At 45.3% G+C, this 10,320-nt stretch overlaps 1 pseudogene; it reads left to right on the forward strand.

The window, feature by feature from the left end:
* Positions 1-6,632: 6,632 nt before the first annotated feature.
* On the forward strand, positions 6,633-9,434 carry LOC100735474 (polyadenylate-binding protein 1-like; annotated as a pseudogene).
* Positions 9,435-10,320: the final 886 nt, after the last annotated feature.

A 10,320-nucleotide genomic window follows, 5' to 3' on the forward strand; every position in this document is an offset into this window, starting at 1 on the left:
CATGGCTTCCACTTCGATCACATCTCCTTCTCATCTAAAGCTGCTCCCTCTTCGTAGTCCCCTCAGTCAGTGTTTGTGTGTCAGCTCTAATGACATTTGAAGGTCTAAGACCCTACGTTGTTGTTAGGTCTGGGAGAAGGGGGAGGCGGAGAGAAGTCTGCGGGAGGAATGGAGCGGACTGGACGGCCGTAAAAGTAGTGGTCAGCGGTGGCTTTATTCCGGGACTGCGGGGAGGGGCCCCCGTCGCCGCCGGCCCTGGGCGCAGCATTGCGCCTGGGGCGGGTGGTCTCTCTCTCTCTGGCGAACTCTCTCCGGCGAACTCCCTCTGGCAAAACTCTCTCGGACACGTGGCGTGGGGGATCTAAATAGCTTAAGCTTAGGGCAGTGCCCCAAAGGCCATTAGGGATGCACAGATATCTCATTGGCGCACAGGTCCTTAAGGATGGGGATACAGAATCACAATCAAGTCCATAGGGGGCAGGGTGGGGGAGGAGTTTAGCTGCAGCCTTTTCTGGCTACAGTGTTTCATCTGGGCCGGCAACTCTTTCATATCCCGTCTTCTGGTTATTAGGAAAAGGGGCGAAGATCTCTCTCTGTAACTACTTCCTGCTGGCTGAGGGCGCTGTATTGGGGTCTAGGGGAGTTTGACAGGATGAAGGTTGATGCCCAGGTAGACACTGATGCCAGGTGTTTTAGCCAGGACAACTTCACTGGTGAATGTATGTATGTCAGACTGAAAAAACAAAGAGACATAATGTTATTAGGAGACATGGCACTATTATATTTAAGGACCCAGGTGAGGTAGATAGGAAGGAGACTTTGGTTTTGAGATGGTATTTTATCAGGGTGACGTTGAGGTGGCAAGGCAGAATTCTGAAAAATAAACGTGGGATTAGGAGGAGTGAAGTTATGAGAGGTGTTTACTCCCCCCTATGAAAGCATAAAAGTTAAAAGGTAGGTAGGTAAGGCTTGTCTCTGGTATATATGATGTTGGAGTCTGTAGGCAACCGTGTTAAGGACTCCTGCTATAGAAATGATTATTAATAGAATGTAAGAAATTAAGAATCAAACTGGACAACAAAACATGACAACCTGTGAGTCATAAGGCAGAGATGAGCATCAAAAGGATGGTTAGATCTAGGGCCTGAGTGATGTGAGACCAGAATGGCAGTTTAAAAGGGAATAAAAGCATTTTATGATTTAGGACTGGGACCTATATAAAAATGGGCCTGTTTGTAAATGGCATAGGTTGACCATCAATACCATGTCATAGAGATTGATTTAATATAGCAACCTGAATACTCAGGAAGAATCCTGTATATATGGCCTCTATGTCCACAAATATAGAGAATATCTTACCTGAGACTGTAGTGTGACTTGGAATCTGAGACGGACACCTTAAAGGGGGCTGTTGTTGTGTTGAACCCCCTCAGCCTCCAGCAGCGATTTTTTGTCGGTGACGAATCTGGCAGTGTCGACATTTTCTATGAGGGCTAGAACTTAGGATGGCTTACCCACTCTCTGGTGGCTAGGACAGTCCAGTAGCCCTGGAGTAAGGTCTCAAAGAATGCCAGGATGGGACATTTTTGTCCAGTATCTTCTGCTGCATTTGAGCGTGGTCCATGGAGGGGGCAGGCAGCTCCACCTTGTGTAGGTTTACCTGTCTCAGAACTCCAAGTGTCACAAGTGTTAAAAATATAAAAAACCATATTAAGATCTCTCTAAGGTTTGAAGGTCAAGTTTTGCCTTTTTGTTTGGGATTTGGACTATAGTAGAATTAAGTAAGTATAGGTTTAGCAATCTTATGAATAAATCAAAACTGATATAATACTGTCAGATTTTGAACACAGTTACTTTTAAAGTTGTTATTTGCAGTACTATGAATCAAGACAAATAAAATAAAACTTTGAAGAAAACCCTTGTCTTGAAATAGAGCTAGTGGTTCCCAGCAAAAAGGAATTTATAAGCTTAGTTGTTAAACAGGAGATTGGTGAAGGCTTTGATAAATAAGGTTGGTAAAATAAAATAAAACTTTGAAGAAAACCCTTGTCTTGAAATAGAGCTAGTGGTTTCCAGCAAAAAGGAATTTATAACCTTAGTTGTTAAACAGGAGGTGGTGAAGGCTTTGATTGATAAACAAGGCTGATAAAATTATCAGGTGGCCAGTAACTTTGATTAAACGGTTTGAGAATTGTAATAAAAAGGCATCTCTTGAGCGGAGCCAAATTGTAAAAAAAGCATGCCTGAGCAGAGCCGCTGAGCTGCTGTGTGTGCGGTGCCCCTGGAGAGGTAGGCAAGGAACCGTAGAGTGGGCGGGGCAAACGCGGGACACCGTAAGCAGACAACGGAGGCTTACTGTGCCGCGCTAATTGTCATGCGGCAGCAGTGGCAGCGTGTGCGTGTGGTGCCGCAGAGGGACAGGCAAGGAACCGCAGAGTGGGCGGGGCGAACGCGGGACACTGTAAGCAAAGAACGGAGGCTTACCGTTACGCGCTAAGCGGTGCAGGGAAATGACGTCGTTCCGCTGCGATCGCGTAAGGGGGTGGGGCTTGGAGGCCCCGAGTGGTGATCCCAGTTAACGCCTGGCGTCAATGGGAGCTGCAGCTCGCGTTCGGTCCCCCGGAGGGATGGGGCGACGGTCGAGGCGGGCGACAGAGGGAGTGGCCGCGTCCCGGAGGGGCGGGGCGGCGGCAGAGGCAGTCAGAGGCACGGCTTGCTGGCTGCGCGGAGCCCTGCGCGCGTGGGGCGGGGCGACAGAGGGGGTGGCCGCATCCCGGAGGGGTGGCGCAGCGGCCAAGGCGGTGGCTGTGCCCCGGAGGGGCGGGGCGACGGCCGAGGCGGGCAGCAGAGATGGTGGCCGCGCCCCGGAAGGGCGGCGCAGGGATGAAAAGAAAGAAAAAAGGCTGTTTTTAAAATTAAAAGCAGTTTGATGTGAATTTTAGGTTTGTCTGGTCTTATTTAACTTCGGGAGAATGGCGTAAAGTGGGAAACAAAAGGGAGAGGAGCCAGGCGCGGGCGGAGGCAATGAATGGAGGGCCGGGCCTGGAGCCGCTGCGCCAGCGAAACAAAGGGAGGTAAAACGTGGTGGGAGGGGGGCGAGAGAGGTGCCTGGCGCAGAGGAGCCAGGCGCGGGCCCCCCCTGGGGTGACCAGGCCCTGCGGGCCACGCGGGAGACCGTCTCATGACCGCGGGACCAGCGGCGCCGAGGCGGCGCGCGGAGGCAGCGCGCGGCGGCGAGGGAGAGGAGCCGCGCTGGGAAAGAAAGCTGCTTTAAAAGTTTTGTAAAGGGCCCTCGCGCCCAGAGCCGCTGTGCCGGCAAAAGAGAGGGAGCTATAACGTGGTTGGGGGGGGAGAGGCGCCAGGCGTGGGCCCCCCCCTGGGGTGACTAGGCCTCGCGGGCCACGCGGGAGCGTCTGATTACTGTGAGACCGGCGGCGCCGAGGCTGTGAGCGGGAGCCGGAAGAAGGGCGCGCGGGTCGGGGACACAGGGACGAAAGAGCGCACGCTGGGAAAGAAAAAGCCTGTTTTAAAAGTTATCAGGGGAGTTACTCATCAGAGCGGTAGTGGATTTTTGACTGCAGAAGTGAAGAAGTTTTAACAGCAGGCGACTATAAAACAAAACTGAGAAAAGTATAGTCTCTCACCTGCCGCCGAGTCACAGGGCACCATCTGTTAGGTCTGAGAGAAGGGACAGGAGAGAGAAGTGTGCAGGAGGAATGGAGCGGACTGGACGGCTGTAAAAGTAGTGGTCAGCGGTGGCTTTATTCCGGGACTGCGGGGAGGGGGCCCCGTCGCCGCCGGCCCCGGGCGCAGCATTGCGCCTGGGGCGGGTGGTCTCTCTCTCTCTGGCGAACTCTCTCCGGCGAACTCCCTCTGGCAAAACTCTCTCGGACACGTGGCGTGGGGGATCTAAATAGCTTAAGCTTAGGGCAGTGCCCCAAAGGCCATTAGGGATGCACAGATATCCCATTGGCGCACAGGTCCTTAAGGATGGGGATACAGAATCACAATCAAGTCCATAGGGGGCAGGGTGGGGGAGGAGTTTAGCTGCAGCCTTTTCTGGCTACAGTGTTTCATCTGGGCCGGCAACTCTTTCAGTTGTGATTTTAAAAGGGGAGATTTTCAGATAGTCAGTTGGGGTTTTCAGGGTGGAAAGGAAAAATTGTCCAAAAGCTTTCAAGTCAGAACACACAACTGGCATCCCTGTGAATTTTCTGGGCGAAACCCACACCTGCATGAGCCTCTGCTGAGACATCCCAAGGCGCTGGGTAGTGGAAATGTAAATTTTACTGAGGGCATTCTGTGGTGTTCATCCGTGATCACATATACATCACATACACAGGGTTCATGACCAGCTGAGTAATGTTAAAAATTGTAGTGTTTGGCTATTCACATCTAAATCATTTTTTTATTACTGGATGCCATATATTGCCCATTTCATATTTCCACCACTATCTCATTCTTAAGTATATTACAAGCCATATACCTACGCCATGCCTTTAGCTGTAACCGCAGTGACCACGTCCCCTCTTTTGTATTTTTCTTTCTCATAAACACTTCAGTAAAGCCTTCATTTTATATAAAACCACAGAGCTGGAAAGGAAGATGTAAATGAGGGGAAATGTCACAACTTGGCAGAGAAACGAAAACTAAAATATTCTCGTTAATGAATTATTTTATTAATAATCTCTGCTACACGAGTGTGTGCCCAGAGAGAGCTCTGCTGTGCTTTGGGAGGAAGCCACAGTTCCGCCTGAGTCAGGTGATTTACAGCCTGCCCTGCCTCTTGGCCTCTCCAACTGGTTTTCAAGGCTCTCAATCAGAAGCTACTGCATGGACCATATATTTTTAGATATAGAGCTAAAGAAAGCAGTACTTTTTATTGTATGTTTTAAAATAACATTTACCCATTTACCTTGCCAATTTTTATAAATATATTCAAAATTGAGTTCTCCTCTTCAACTTTATTTTACACTTAATTCTAAATTGGCATTTACAGAAACTAAGGGTCTGAGAAAAATACAAGAATGAGACAGTTAAAATACAGAAGTCTGAGACAATGCTTAGTAAAAGTAAAAAAAAAAAAAAAGCAAATTTAAATGAAAATTCAAACAAAATAGCCTTTTAAAGGGCCTGACTCAGTTACATAATGGGTTATTCACAACAATAAAAATGCCACCCTTTTACAGTGTTAGAGTTACACTAGTAAAATAGGCAAACCCTTCTCAGTACAGTGGAGATTTCCCTTACATGTCCTATCTCTAGTTACAACAATTACATCATAATTAGTATAAACAGGAATTTTTATGACTGTTCACCTCCAATAAAGATGGTCAGCCTATTATATGGAATGCAAATGGTGAACTAGAAACAGAAAAAAGGAAGTAAAAACATTTTTGTAACATAAAAAAATCTCATTTGGTCTTAAATCAGAGCCATTCCAATGAGTTTTGGCCTAAAACAGTCAATATACCTGATAATACAATTCTAGAAACATCTGACAGGAAATAAAAAAAATTGGAAGCTAGCTCTTTGTTAGTTGAAGATACAGCATAAATTCTAACATGTTTTATTTGAATATTGATATTAACTAAAATAAATCATATCTCCAATCAGTTGACTTAGAACAATGCGAAATATTTTTAAAGTGATGAACTAGTCATTAGTTTTTTCACTGAGTTTGCAGTTGAAATATTAATATTTGCATATAATATACTTCAGAAAAATATAAAGTTATAAAGTATATTATACTATAACTTGAATTATAAGTCAAGATGATTTTTAGAAAAATTAGAAAGTTCTGTATTTTTACAGTTTAACTTAAATGCAGTAATTGTTTGTTTGATTCTAATTTGCTCTAACAAACAGTTATGACTTAATACATGACCACTGTCTTTCATCTCCTCATTTTTCCTAATTCTATTTGAATGAGTAAAAAGAATAATATTATGATTCAATTTATGTACATGAATTTATAGCCCCTCCCCCCTCGCCAACCCCCACCCCCTTTTAGAAATTCTCCTCATTATAAAGCACCATAACAAAAGACCATCCACTGAAGACATTTAAAGATACAGTGATTTACAAACCTTGCCATTCTTTTTTGCCTCTTTCCAAGTTGCATTCAAGTGGGTATTCAGGCTAAAGGGAATATTATCCCCTGAGAATGGCAGGAAGAGAGATGAACAGAGCTTTTCTCCAGCAACTGCAGAAATATTATAACTTGAAGGAGGAGCAATTGTTACTTGGTAAATTCCACATTTTTAGATGGAAGAAGAAATAGATCCAGTGTGATCAGCTCAGTCAGTTGGGATAAACTGCTAAAAGTCATGCTAAACCACCCCAGAAGCTGTGCAATCTTGCAGAGCGTTGTGGACTCCCGCTCACTGAATGCACTCACTCTGTCCGTTCTTATGTGAACCATGCCGTTGCTTTGCATTTGCACAATTTCCACAGCACATGTGTGTCACAGCAATAGAGGAGAAATATAACTCCAATGAGCTACATGGCAGGTGTGCCGAGTGCCTGTCCCCTGACATTGAAGAATGAATCCCAAAGGACAAAGGGGGTTAAGGTTTTCTTTTTTATTGGACATACACACACACATCTGAAACAAAAGGATCCAGCAGGGAAAGAAAGAATTGGTGACAGTGACATAATTTTGTTACAGGAAGGCAGTCCCAGTGCATTTTTCAGGTCCTTGGCCCTACTGAACAAAGAGTTGGACCAGACACACAGAAGAGGTGTCAAGGGTGCAGGTTTATTGAAGAGTGCAGAGAAGAACATACTCTAAAGGGCAAGAACAGGCCAAGGAAGAAGGTTCACATCAGCCTCATGTGTTGCAGGATAGCTAAGTTAGGTAGAAATATTACAGGCAGTCAGACAGGGCTGGGCCCTCAAAGAAGCCAGTGCAGAGGATGAGAATATAATACAATGTGGTAGAGGTGATTCCTTGAAGGCCAGACCTCAACACAAAAGATGGAATGACCACACCCACATGAACAACAGTGACTGATATTCTAAATAAGTGTCCATCACCTTGGGTGAGGGACTAAACACCTCCAGGACGCTCTTTGCAGCAAGAGTCCTGTTCTTTCCCTGCGCACTTGCTATGTGACTTGCTTCTCCTGTGGACCCATATTACTTGAGTAACTCTACTTCCAATCTTATTGCTGATCAGAGTTTTGCCTCATCTTTCATCAACCTCAGGATTTTACTCCATGAAGCTCCCCCTGAGCAGCAGTCCCATGGGTAACCCATTTTCCTGGCCCAACCTGCTGTCTGTCTTAGCAAGAAGCTTTCCTTCCCCCACTATGTATTTCCTGCTTTTCACCTCTGTTTTCCTTAGAATTCATTCCTCAATTTTGGGAAACATGAACTCATTGCGTCTGACATCTAGCAGGTTGGGAGTTACAATATTTCTCTGATGTTATTTATATCTCTTTGAGGACTTACATCATCCCTTACATCATCATTACCAAGGAAAATGGGGAGGGAAGCTTTATATCCAAAATATCTGGATGCCTGTGTAAGTATGGCCCTGGGACATCTGTTCAATCAAGAAGGCTCACTTGACTTCCTGTCAGATGTAAATGGAGGAGCAGGAACAGTGTCTTTCTGACTGTCATTCCCATATGTAAATGAGGAATGGAGACCAGCATTTTCAGCTCCTGGCCTTGCTCTACCTAGGGGACCTCAGCCCCCACGTGACAGAGGTGATGCTCTATGAACAGGTCAGCCCAGCCAGGCCCACCCTCTCCCTCTATGCCTGCAGGGACAGCATCACCCACCACTCCCTGGGCTACATGTGTGTGAACTTCCAGCAGCAGCTGACACAGAGCTTGCTTTGGACACCATGAATTTTGATGTTATAAAGGGCAAGCCAGTGCGCATCATGTGATTTCAGCATGATCCATCGCTTTGCAAAAGTGGAGCAGGCAACATATCCATTAAAAATTAGGACAAATCTATTGATAATAAAGCACTGCATGATACATTTTCTGGTCTTGGTAACATCCTTTCATGTAGGGTGGTTTGTGATGCAAATGGTTCCAAGGGCTATGGATTTGTACATTTTGAGACACAGGAAGCTGCTGAAAGAGCTACTGAACAAGGGGATGCTGCTAAATGATCATAAAGCATTTGTTGGATGATTTAAGTCTCATAAAGAATGAAAAGCAGACATTGGGGATGGAACAAAAGAGTTCACCAAAGTTTACATCAAGAACTTAGGAGAAGTCAAGTACAATGGATGCCTTGAAGATCTCTTTGGCAAGTTTGGAGCTGCCTTATGATGCACGTAAAACTGTGGATGAGATGAATGGAAAGGAGTTCAATGGGAAACAAATTTATGTTGGTCAAACTCAGAAAATGAAATGCCAGATGGAACTTAAGTGTGCATTTGAACAGATGAAGCCAGAAACCAGTGTTAACCTTTATGTGAAAAATCTTGCTCATGGTGTTGATGGTGAACATCTCCGGAAACCCTTTGCTCCCTTTGGTACAATCACTGGGGCAAAGGGTGTGATGGAGGGTGGTGGCAGCAAAGGATTTGGTTTTGTAAGCTTTTCCTCCCCAGAAAAAGCCACTAAAGCAGTTACAGAAGTGAATGGCAGAACTGTGGCCATCAAGCCACTATATGTAGCTTTAACTCAGCACAAAGAAGAGTTCCAGGCTCACCTCACTGACCAGTATATGCAGGGAATGGCAAATGTTTGACCTGTGCCCAGCCCTGTAATCAACCGCTACCAGTCAGCCGCTCCTCAGGTCACTTCTCAGCAGCTGTCCCACAGTCTCCCCTCCATGCTGGGTGCTATCCTCCTAGCCAAACTGCTCAACTAAGACCAAGTCCTTACTGGACTGCTCAGGGTGCCAGACCTCATCCATTCCAGAACATGCCTGGTGCTATCTACCCAGCTGTTCCTAGACCAGCATGAGACCAGCTTCTTCACAGGCTCCATGAGTCATGTTGACACAGCACGCTGTGAATACAGCACAGACAAGGGTCCATGTCCTGCAGCTGCTGCCCCTTAAGCTCCTCCTGCTGTCCACGCTGCTTCCCAGTATAATACACTGTGGGAGTCGGCAGTCCTCAGCAGCATCTCAATGCACAGCCCCAGGTTATCATGCAGCGGTCTGCTGTTCATGGGTAAGGTCACGAACCTCTGATGGCTTCCATGTGGGCATCTCCCCCGCCAAGAGCAAAGGCAAATGTTGGGCAGACGACTGTTTCCACTTATTCAAGCCATGCACCCTACTCTAGCTGGTAAAATCACTGGCGTGTTGTTGGAGATTGATGATTCAGAGCTTCTTCACATGCTTGAGTCTCCAGAGTCACTGTATGCTAATGCTGATGGAGCCGCAGCTGTGTTGCAAGCCCACCAAGCTGAAGAGGCTGCCCCGGAAGCAGGGCCACTGGAGCTCCCACTGTTTAAACTGACCAGGGACCATGAAAAGAAACTTGAAGAAAGAATATCTAAATACTAAAAGACGTTAAAAACTACCTAAAAAAAAAAAAAACCCAAAAAAATGTAAAATAAGTTTAAAAAGGAAAGGAAACTTTGAACCTTATGGATGGACCAAGCAAAGGCCAGGTCTAGCAAACAACACTAGTCCTAGACGACTTGATTTAAAAACATGCACACACAAATACAAAAAAGTAAAATATTAAAACAAATTAATGCTTTATGGAGCCAGGGAAAGAATTTTCAGCAATGTACAACATTTAAAGGATTCATCTCTTTAATTTTGTGATTCTTTACTATAGAGCAGTTCAGGATGTCAGTTCTGTTTATGTAACAGACTTGATAAGTGAGCAAGGAAACAAAATTTAGATTGTAAATTTTTGCATTAATAAAAATTCCTTAAACAGTGAAAAAAAAAAAAGAAGAGCATTTTCTGATTGGTCATGAGAACAGCCTCAGAATCAAATGAAGGATTAGTAATATCGCTTTCTGGTTGGTCCTGTGAGCAACACGGAGGGGCTGGAAGCCTGAAAGCATCTGAGGTCCTGTGTTCTGTCCATGTCTTTTCTTTTAGGAAATGTCTTTCTCAACTGCTTAGCCCTGGGCTTTTATGACTTGTAACACATTTTGCCCACATCTGTATCTTCTAGCTAAATTTCAGAAAGGCTGTGTTTCTATGCGGTATTTAGACTTCTATAGCCAGAAAATGGTCCCTGATATGATAGTGTGGGGAATTATAAAATACTATGTATATTGTGTGTGTGTGTACGTGTGTGCTTGTGAGTGTGCTTATATATATCAAAAAGATGATTCCACTTGATATTTACTCAATTCTTCCCACCCCACACATAACCAT

Source organism: Cavia porcellus, unplaced genomic scaffold, assembly GCF_034190915.1.
Source record: "Cavia porcellus strain 051 isolate PalLab524CR breed Dunkin Hartley unplaced genomic scaffold, mCavPor4.1 scaffold_4, whole genome shotgun sequence".
Lineage (NCBI taxonomy): Eukaryota > Metazoa > Chordata > Mammalia > Rodentia > Caviidae > Cavia > Cavia porcellus.